This window comes from Arachis hypogaea, chromosome 12, assembly GCF_003086295.3.
Source record: "Arachis hypogaea cultivar Tifrunner chromosome 12, arahy.Tifrunner.gnm2.J5K5, whole genome shotgun sequence".
Classification (NCBI taxonomy): Eukaryota; Viridiplantae; Streptophyta; class Magnoliopsida; order Fabales; family Fabaceae; genus Arachis; species Arachis hypogaea.
In genome coordinates this window covers 19298550-19308811 of record NC_092047.1, presented here as the reverse complement: position 1 = coordinate 19308811, position 10262 = coordinate 19298550, and the positions used below count along the sequence as shown (strand labels likewise).

The 10262-nt window shown below is 37.5% G+C and overlaps 1 pseudogene; it reads left to right on the top strand.

The window, feature by feature from the left end:
* Nucleotides 1–4338: 4338 nt before the first annotated feature.
* Nucleotides 4339–7477, top strand: LOC112729802 (cysteine desulfurase 1, chloroplastic-like; annotated as a pseudogene).
* The last annotated feature ends 2785 nt before the right edge of the window (nt 7478–10262 follow it).

Genomic DNA, 10262 nt, shown 5'->3' with positions numbered 1-10262 from the left:
TTTTACTGTTTTTGAGATCATGCAGCTATCTTAGAACAGGAGCCGGACAAAAAAAAATTTTAGTGAACAGAGAGTTGCAAAGGAGTGGCGCAGGAAGTGTGCCTGGTGCACAAATTGGCTCACGCGTACGCGTCCATGATGCGTGCGCGTCATTTGCGATTTTGGCACTCCACGCGTACGCGTCAAGCACGCGCACGCGTGGATGAGTAAATCGGCGTAAAAGGTGTTTTGGCCAGAGAGTTATGCTGGTGTGGGGCTGGAACTGTGCTGGGCGCACAAGCCCCACCACGTGGACGCGTCCCTGACGCATTCGCGTCGTTTTTCCATCCTGGTCGTCCACGTGTACGCGTTCCCGACGCGTACGCATCACTGGAAATTCATGCGATCCACGCTTACGCGTGCCTTACGCGCCCGCGTCGCTTGCGACGCCCAATTAAACTACCTCAGCGCCTGATTTCAAATCATCCACCTCCCAAATCCTAATTCTCTCTTCTTCTTTTATCTTTATATTCTTCTTTCATCTTACTATTTATTTATTTTTTGTTTTGTTTTCAGTTCCTTGCTTGAGGACAAGCAAACCTTTAAGTTTGGTGTTGACGCTTCGCTTAAGGGTTTTCTGTTTATTCCTATGGCACCAAAAGGGAGGCGAATCATCTTCACTGAGGAACACAACCTGAAGAATAAAATGACCGCTAGGATAATTAAGGTGGTTGAGTTCCTTTCATTTTTTTTATTTCTCCCCTCTTTTTCTATATTATGATCCGGTTTTCTGCTATTTTTTCTTTGTTTGTTGCATGATCCTTTATTAGTTAGAATCCTAGGTCTAGTTTAGTTTTCTCTTAATTGCTTTAAAAGATGTCTCACGTATTACTCGCTGAGCTTGAATTCAAAAAAAAAATACAGAAGTGATGTATTGTATGAGAAATTGAGTTAATTTTAAGAGTAGTATTATTTACTTAGATGTGGTGGTAATACTTTTTGTTTTCTGAATGAATGCTTGAACAGTGCATATTTTTTATAGTGAAGGTTATGAATGTTAAAAATTGTTGGCTCTTGAAAGAATGATGAAAAAAGAGAAATGTTATTGATAATCTGAAAAATTTTAAAATTGATTCTTGAAGCAAGAAAAAGCAGTGAAAAATACGAAGCTTGCGAAAAAAATATAAAATAAAGAAAAAGAAAGAAAAAAAAACAAGCAAAAAAAGCCAATAATCCTTTAAACTAAAAGGCAAAGGGTAAAAAAGGATCCAAGGCTTTGAGCATTAATGGATAGGAGGGCCCAAACGAATAAAATCCTGGCCTAAGCGGCTAAACCAAGCTTTCCCTAACCATGTGCTTGTGGCATGAAGGTGTCAAGTGAAAAGCTTGAGACTGAGCGGTTAAAGTCGTGGTCCAAAGTAAAACGAGTGTGCTTAAGAACTCTGGGCACCTCTAACTGGGGACTCTAGCAAAGCTGAGTCACAATCTGAAAAGGTTCACCCAGTTATGTGTTTGTGGCATTTATGTATCCGGTGGTAATACTGAAAAACAAAATGCTTAGGGTCACGGCCAAGACTCATAAAGTAGCTGTGTTCAAGAATCAACATACTGAACTAGGAGAATCAATAACACTATCTGAATTCTGAGTTCCTATGGATGCTAATCATTCTGAACTTCAAAGGATAAAGTGAGATGCCAAAACTATTCAGGATTACAGTTGTAAACCCCACTACAAGAAGAGACATGAGCTTAATCGAACTCTCATTCTCATGCAAATTCACATCCTAAGCTTACATTAGTTTTGGTTGCTTGAGGAAAAGCAACAATTCAAGTTTGGTGTTGTGATGCGTGAGCATCTTTCCTATCTTTTTCTAGTAAATTTGCATGTAATTTGTTGAGTTTAATCAAGAATTAATTATATTTTAGCCACTATGGATGCTATTTTGAGTTTTGTACAATTTTGTTTATTTTAGGTAACATTCGGCGGAATTTGATGGAGTTTCTGCAGCACAAGAATCAAAGGAGATGGCAGCGAGGAGCGACGCGTACGCGTGACTGACGCGTACGCGTGATTTGAAGATTTGCTCAGCGACGCGTACGCGTGACTGACGCGTGCGCGTGACACGCGAAAAAGACCATCGACGCGTACGCGTGACATGCGCCACGTGCAGAAAACGCAGAAAAACGCTGCGGGTGATTTTTGGGCTGTTTTGACCCAGTTTTCAGCCCAAAAAACACAGATTAGAAGCTGCATAATGGACAAAACAAGTGGCCCCACCCATCAATTGAAGACTTGATTATTTAGTTAATTTTGATTTAAATTCAAATTTGAATTCTAGGAAAAGATATTATTTTAATTTTAAAAATTAGATTTTAAATTTATTAGGATTAGTTATAAAAGGAAGAAGAAACCTCTCTTTTGAGAGGTCTTGGGGAGGATCCCATCCTATTCCAAATTTACATTCCGTATTCCATAACATTCTACCATGAGCAACTAATCCTCCACTGTTAAGGTTAGGAGCTCTGTCTATTTGTATGGATTGATTTTATTGCTTTTTCTATTTTAATTTATGCATGGATTTATAATTTAAGAATTGTTTTCGCTCTTCATCTTATGAATTTGGGTGGAACGGAAGTATGACCCTCTTTCTATTTGAGTTCTTGCATAACTTGAAAAAGCTATTTACTTGAACAATAGCTTGAAAACATATTCTCCTAAATTTTAATTATCTGGATTTAACGGGATACGTGACATATAATCCTTTTATTTTTGGGTAATTAGAATTTTTGTGGCATATGAACTGGAATTTGATCATGTAGCTTCTAATTGGAATTAATTGACCAAGAAATTGGCAGTTAATGAATTTTAGAGGAGACTAGAAAGGTCTAAGGAATTAGGGTCTAGTCACATATAGTTTGCCATAAATTAAATCCTACATAATTAAAATAGTTAGTAAGAGAAGTTAATCCGAAAAAATAGATAACTCTGAAGCCTTAACTGCCTTCTCAATATTTTATTCCGAACTTATTTATCTGCCTATCTTTAATATTCTAAATTTACTGTTAATGCTTTTAAACTTCCAAACACTATTTTCTGTTTGTCTAACTAATCCTATCAAACACTATTGTTGCTTAATCCATCAATCCTCGTGGGATCGAACCTTACTCACGTAAGGTATTACTTGGTACGACCCGGTGCACTTGCCGGTTAGTTTGTGGGTTTTAAAATACCGCACCAGCGAGCTTGTCCTCTAGCTCTCGGCGACGTCTCGCTTCTCTTCGAAGGTCTCTTTCGGCCTCTCGCTGATGTTCAGCCTCCTGTTCGAGCTGTTTCAGACGATCCTGTTGTTCTCGGATAGCTTCCAAGATTTCTGTGTTTGAGGGTTGTTTATCTCCCTTGTTTTGAGGTGCATCTTTTGATGTGGCCTCTGTATTTTTAAGCAGGGTTATTTCTTCCAAACCGGAGTTGTGATCGTTGTTAAGGTTGTCCGCCATGATGATGGGATGACTTCTAGGTCCCCGGCAACGGCGCCAATGTTCCGAGGGTTACCTGAAACTGAAGATCGATCTCGGATGAGAGCTGCTGTGGTGGCCAGAGCTGTCGTGTCCGACTTGTTGGATCTGGTGGTGCTGCTGATCCTTGATCACCGGAGGGTGGTGGTACCTGCAAGAGACTCCGATGCTTAAGTTAGCATGGGCTTTGAGCAGGTATTTTGTATAGAATCAGAGTATGAGTTATACCTAGGTGCTCCAGTGTATTTATAGTGGCGAGTGACCTTTCTAGATAAGATAAGTTAGTTATCTTATCTTATCTTTGAGTGAAGTCATCTTATCTTTTAGGGGAGCCGCCTATAACTTTCTAGGCTTTGGCTGCCTTTAGATTGGGCTGTGTCTCTTTGTTTGGGCCTACTTGGGCTTCTTATGGCGATTTGGCCGAACTCTTCAGAGAAGAGGTTGGGGGTCCTGACCTGAGGAGGTGGGTCGCTTTGTCTTCAATCAGCCCGAGTCGCATAGCTCGACCCAGGGTAAGAACAATTATCCTTAATGATATATATCTTTATGAATGTCAAATAACATAATTGTTCAAAAGCCTGAGATCATTTTGTGTGTCTTCTTAAGTTTTGAAGACAGTATTAAGGATTAATTTGAATTTGCAAAAGGAATTCAATAATAGAAATTTGAATATCAAGAAACATTGGGTATCTTTTAGTTAATTAAATTTCCCTAGTCTTGGTGTCCTTGTTAATGTTTATGTTCCACCATTATGTCCAAATCTTGCCCTCATCAAATCCTCCATTCTATATATATATATATTCTTACAGATTATACTTATGGTTGCCGAACATCACAGTGCAATTGTTCCTTGGCAACTACTAGCTCAAAAAGTTGGGGCTGGTTTGAAATTTGTGAACCTAAACCAATATGAAATTCCAGATATGGACAAATTGAAAGAACTGCTGTCAAGGAAGACCAAATTAGTTATTGTCCATCATGTTTCAAATGTGCTTGGTATGTTTCTTATTTCTTATTATGTTTCTTTATGTTGATTGAACAATACTTCAATATGTATACCATCAAAGATCATGTGCCTCTTGGGTTGATGGCTTGATGAACTTTTTATGTCACAACAAGGTCACTAGGTTTCTAAGCTTGCTATATGGCATACTCAATGTTCTTCCACAAAACTTTTCAAATTAGGTATCACTTAGCGTTGAACATTCCAAATTAGTATTTTTTTCCCCGTCATTGAACTTGAAGAAACATATTAGGTATGAAAAGGTAAGAGACGAAACCTATTACTTGGAGAGTCAATTCCAAAATAGCCAAGCTGCTGAAAGGATTGTCTTTAGTTTAAATGGGAGCTCTATGTCTCACAGAGGCTGATAAGTGGCGCTTGTATCAGCATTTTGTAGGGTTTGGTTTAATCACACTTTTAAGAACAGATAGTTTACTTTGCAAATGAATTTGTAAAGTGGTCCTTAATGGAATATGAAGTGGCAATCCAAAACTTATTATATAATGGAATCCACAAAATTTGGTTATTCTATAAGTTAAAAAAAATCTTATTAATATCAAGCAGAAACTAATGCTTAGCGCAGTACTCAATTCCATTACAACCTTAATAAGGTTAAATATCAGTGCATACATCGTATATGAACTGTAACAGCATCCTAATTTCTCTTGCTGTGTTTTTTCAATTTTTAGACTTCTATTTTATGCAGCATTGCAGCTGGTAGTACTTGTTGCTCACTTTTGGAGTTTATAGCTAAAATGAACTAGTTTTAATATATTTGTACAGCTTCGGTACTTCCTGTTAGAGATATTGCTAACTGGGCTCGTGATGTTGGAGCAAAAGTGCTTGTAGATGCCTGTCAGAGTGTTCCACACATGATAGTTGATGTTCACAGCCTTAATGTTGATTTTCTTGTTGCTTCTTCTCACAAGGTTAGGATTGTTAACTTATTTTTGCTTGTATTTCTTTGGAACAATTATAATAAGTTTGTCAAATACTTCTTCCAGATGTGTGGGCCTATAGGTGTTGGATTCTTATATGGTAAAATAGACCTCTTGCCGTCCATGCCTCCCTTTTAAGGTAAGTAATTAGACACGGTATTTTTCTTACGTCTTCTTGTTCAAATAGAAAATGACTATAAAATAAAATTGAAGCCCTATTTTTTTTTTTGGAACCATGATTAATGATATTGTCTTTTGAAGCTAATATACTGATGGCAACCTCGGCCTTTTCTTTGTCTAGGTGGTGGTGAAATGATTTCAGATGTATTTCTTGATCACTCAACTTAAGCTAAACCTCCATCCAGGTTTGTGAACTTGCTTTTTCTGACTCTTATCTTATGGATAGTCTTATGTGACCTTGGGTGGAGATCACAAGTTTGATGAAGAGAATTTGTGGTTCTATTAATTTGCATGTCTATGTCTAATAATTTCTTTGCTTCTATGTTTTTAAAATTAACTCAGTGGTCAGTGTTACTGATAGATTTTAACTTCTCAATCCTTTAACTTCAAAAGGATCAACCATCTACAGTTACTGTTAGTAATAGATAATAAGTGATAGATAATATGTAGTTGTTGTTCTCTTTGCAACTTTTTTCTGTTTGGCATACTATTAGTTGATTGTGTCTAATTATTCGATGCACTCTGATTGTCCTATATTTGAGGCCGGAACACCAGCAATTGGGGAAGCAATTGGTTTAGGAGCAGCAATTGATTACTTATCTGGGATTGGTATGCAAACCATACATGATTATGAGGTAACTTAGGCTTCAATCCTTTAAAGGACAAGCTATTCTATGATTCAAAGAACAAGAAAGATACATGCTATGAATCTATCAAAAGCATTAGCAAGCTTGATGTTCCTCTTAACTGTTTTCTCTTTCTTTTGGGGGGACAACCCAAAAAGGAAAACTGATAGAAATGGTTAACAAAATACGTTCTAAATGAAAATGATCTGTACTTATGTGAGAGAAACTGCACTGTAAATTAAATTTGATAAATCTTTCCACGCTTGTGCTTAGTCACATATGTTGATATTAACAGTTTGTTTGGTGCAAGGTTAACTATTTTGATTCCAATGAAATGTGAAATTTCACAGGTGGAGCTGGGAAGATATCTTTATGAAAGGCTCCTTTCAATCCCAAATATTCGCATTTATGGGCCGACACCTTCAGAAAAAATTAAACGAGCTGCACTTTGTTCTTTTAATGTTAAAAATATTCACGCAATCGATCTTGCAATATTTCTTGATCAACAGGTAAGAGGATAAAATGACCATCCCCAGTCCCCACACACAAAGTTCTCCAAGAACCATTTTTTTCAAGAAAGAAGCTATAGATAGCAATCATGATGATCTTTTGCAATTGTATGCCTGCTAAAAAAAACGTACTATTTAGCATTGGAATTATGATCAGCATTGCATTGAGCATGTTTGGAAATTATTTCTGGCTTGAATTGCAATTGATGATGTAACATCTTTTCAGCATGGAGTGGCTATCAGATCGGGTCACCATTGCACCCAACCCCTCCATCGGTACTTGGGAATCAATGCAAGTGCACGTGCAAGTCTCTATTTCTATAACACTAAGGAGGATGTTGACAATTTTATCCAGGCCCTCAATGACACAGTCAACTTCTTCAGTTCATTCAAGTAATCAGAATGTATTGTTATGTAAATCAATTTTTCTTTTTGTATGTCATCTCACTGTTAGGTCAATTGGTAGGGACGTGCTATCTCAATGTTCTTGAATTAAATTCCTTCTAATGATCTTAGTGGCGGAGGCGTCTTGTAAATTTCGGGTTTCATTGTCTAAATTGTGGAACACCACATCATCAACCTCCTAAACTTGTATGTATAATAAACTTGATGCTGAATTTCAGTATCGAAACAAAAGAATGATGCCTAAGCATTGTTTATACCTAGTCAATATTTAAAATCAATTGTAGCTTATTGGAAGTTGGAACAGGTTACACATTTGAGCACAAGAGATGTTTATTAAAATTTAAAATTTCTGATACTTTTATCAACTTTATTCGTTCACAAGGATGTTAATCTATACTGTCAAAAATTAAAAAAAAAGGATGTTAATCTATGAGAGATGATGTGTTATATTGTCAAGCAGCACAGGCAATGGAGAGCCCTGTAAATTCAAAGACATGCACCAAAAAATCTATTCTATATATGTTATTGATTTCTGTCGAGTTATTTTGGTTTCTTAAAAATATAATCTCAATAAATTTTTCACGTAAAAGATATTCTTTAACTTGCTAAAGCATCAAGATACTATAAATATATTTTTTAAAGAAGTGTAAAGAATACTTGTTAACATGCTCAGGTTTCAGTACTGTTTAAGCGCATATCTGTCCAATGTTTTCAGTATTATTCTTTAGAGAAACATTAAGTGAAAATGTGATTTTATAATCACGTCTCCAAAAGTTTTGTTTTTAAAACTACTATTTAAAAAAATCTTAAAAATAAATACACAATTTGTTATAAAAAATATAGAAAATTTTATAAAAAAAATACATAAATCTTTGAAGAAAAACACAAAAATATAGAAAATTACATTTTTTTTTCTGTTTTCTATTTCTCTCTCTCAAAGAACAAGAGAAACAGAAAGGAAAAAAAATCATCCTTTTTAAAATTCTACTTATTTTCTTCTATTTTTTATTTTGTTTTCTAAACAAGAAAGTTGAACAAAGAAAAAAGAAGGTGAGGGGAAGAAGACAAATGGATCATGAAGAGAGAATTAGAGGAAGAGTGAAGCTGATCTTTAAGTTGCATATTTTTTTGTTCTTTTGGACTCTTGGTTAAATGTTTAATTAAACAATGACTTATTCACTTAGTACCATTCTATTTTTTTCCTCTCAAATATTGTCTGATTTTAATTACGCACATAATTATGGAAATATATTTTGATTTTATATAAATAAAAATCATTGGATAAATGATCGTTATTAATTTCTTTTATCATACTATATTTTCACTAACAGTTGTTTTTCTTTCTTTTTTTTTTTTTGAGAAGGGTTGTTAATGAAAAATAAATATATTACCTAACTTGACAGTTGACATTTAGTGCTTGTTTGGGGTCGTTAAGTTGATAAAAAAAATCTTTTTTCAATAAAAAAATACCTGAAACCTAGTGGCTTTATTGGTGTATCCCCCAGCCCATATAGGGTATCAGGGTAAGCTCTTAACTCTTTTTCATCCCATCTCAGCTTATCAAACGATGGTTTGAATAGGATGTCGGCCGAGCTCCCCTGATCCACCAGGGTTCTGTGTAGATGGGCGTTGGCAAGGATCATAGTTATCACTACCGGATCATCATGTCCGGGAATAATGCCTTGCCCATCTTCTTTAGTGAAGGAGATGGTTGGGAGGTTGGGGGCTTCACCCCCGACCTGGTAGACCTCCTTTAGGTGCCTTTTGCGAGATGACTTTGTGAGACCGCTTCCCGCAAATCCTCCTGAGATCATATGTATATGTCTTTCCAGGATTTGTGGTGGTGGATCTTTTCGGTCTTCCTCCTCTCGCTTTCTCTTGCCATGGTAGTCCGACCTTTCCATGCAATATCTGTCAAGCCGACCTTCTCTGGTCAGTTTTTCTATCATAATTTTCAGGTCATAACATTCTTTTGTTGAGTGACCATATAGCTTATGGTACTCGCAGTATTCGCCACGACTTCCCCCTTTTTTATTTTTAATAGGTCTAGAGGGAGGTAGCCTTTTGGTATGAAAAATCTCCCTGTATACATCAACCAGGGAGATTCGTAGAAAAGTATAGGAGTGATATCTCCTGGACCTTTCAAGGCCAACTTCTTCTTTTTTCTTGGGCTCTCTCTCTTTCTCTTTTGATGACTGAGAGTGCCCAGATCGCCAACTTGGTTCTCATATCCTGGCGTTATCTTCCATGTTGATGTACTTCTCAACTCTTTCCTGTACATCACTCAAGGAAGTCGGGTGCCTTTTTGAGATGGACTGAGAGAATGGACCTTCTCAGAGTCCATTTACTAGGCCCATAATCACTGCCTCTGTAGGCAGGTCTTGAATCTCCAAGCACGCTTTGTTGAATCTCTCCATGTAGTCTCTCAGAGGTTCTCCGATCTCCTGTTTCACTCCCAGGAGACTCGGCGCATGCTTTACTTTGTCCTTCTGGATTGAAAATCGCATGAGGAACTTACATGAGAGGTCATCAAAGTTGGTAACCGACCTTGGGAGGAGGGTATCGAACCACTTCATCGCTGGTTTTGTCAGGGTTGTCGGAAAAGCCTTGCAGCGAGTAGCATCAGAGGCGTCGGTTAGGTACATCCGACTATTAAAGTGGCTTAAGTGATGCTTTGGGTCTGTGGTCCCGTCATAGAGGTCCATATCAGGGATTTTAAAGTTTCGAAAAACTTTTGCCCTCATGATGTCCTCACTGAACGGGTCCTCTCCCCCAAGGGAGAGTCTTCTCGGTCACTGCGAGAGTTTCGACCTCGGAGAGCGGATTCTAGTCTCGAGAGCTTTTCTTTGAGCTCTTTTCACCGTTCAATCTCACATCTCAGGTTTCTCTCCGCTTTTTGCTGTTGCTCCAGCTCTTGTTCTAGTTGTTCCAGCTGCCCTTGGTGGCCGTGGAACAATCCCATGAGCTCGGTTGCATGGGGCTGTCCCTCTTTTTCCGATTCGTGTCCCTCATAGGAGTTTCCCTTTGGGTCTTTTACCCCTGAGGCGCCTTCTCTGTGTTGATTAGTCGCTCCTTGGTGAGTGACTATAGCCCTATCGTTGTTACCAGC